The following is a 559-nucleotide window of genomic DNA, read 5'->3' as shown; positions in this document are numbered from 1 at the left end:
AGGAATTGCTGTGTTGCACCAGAGCATTGTACGGGGTTAAGATACAAAGAAGCACAGAGCAACACAGACAAAAGCACTACTGTTTTTGATAACAGCTTCAAGTAATGCTCAACTCTGGAAGGTTATAATGTAAAAACCCAGTCCAGTCTGCCATCTTTACATGATAAAATGCAGAGAAAAGAGTTCAATCTGATTTCTACTCATGCATCAAAACAACTTGATAAATTCTACCTCAAGAGCTCTATTATTCCTTCATCTTCATTTCTGAAAGTGCACAGGTAAAGCTTATTCAAGTCTTCATCACTGTTGTGGTGATACCTAAGTGGGATGCTTTCACTCTTCAACTTGAAAATTTGGTATTGGCGATCAAAATACCCTGCTGAGCTTGTTAGTCTGATCAATGATTGGCTCAATTATTAATTTATGGGTTCAAACTGAGAAGGGGAAGTTCAGGTTAGAGCTAAGGCAGAAGCTCTTCCCTGTGAGGGTGCTGAGGCACTGGCACAGGGTGCCCAGAGAAGCTGTGGCTGCCCCATCCCTGGCAGGGTTCAAGGTGCGC

At 42.6% G+C, this 559-nt stretch overlaps 1 protein-coding gene across 1 annotated transcript in view; it reads right to left on the bottom strand.

Annotated features, from left to right (window-relative positions):
• Positions 1 to 559, bottom strand: part of DTL (denticleless E3 ubiquitin protein ligase homolog (Drosophila)) — a 21,319-nt gene that overhangs the window by 14,701 nt on the left and 6,059 nt on the right. The gene's annotated exons all lie outside the window — the stretch shown is intronic.

The sequence above is a fragment of the Nestor notabilis genome, unplaced genomic scaffold (genome assembly GCF_000696875.1).
Source record: "Nestor notabilis isolate BGI_N333 unplaced genomic scaffold, ASM69687v1 scaffold4955, whole genome shotgun sequence".
NCBI lineage: Eukaryota > Metazoa > Chordata > Aves > Psittaciformes > Psittacidae > Nestor > Nestor notabilis.
This window is presented reverse-complemented; position numbering and strand designations above follow the sequence as displayed.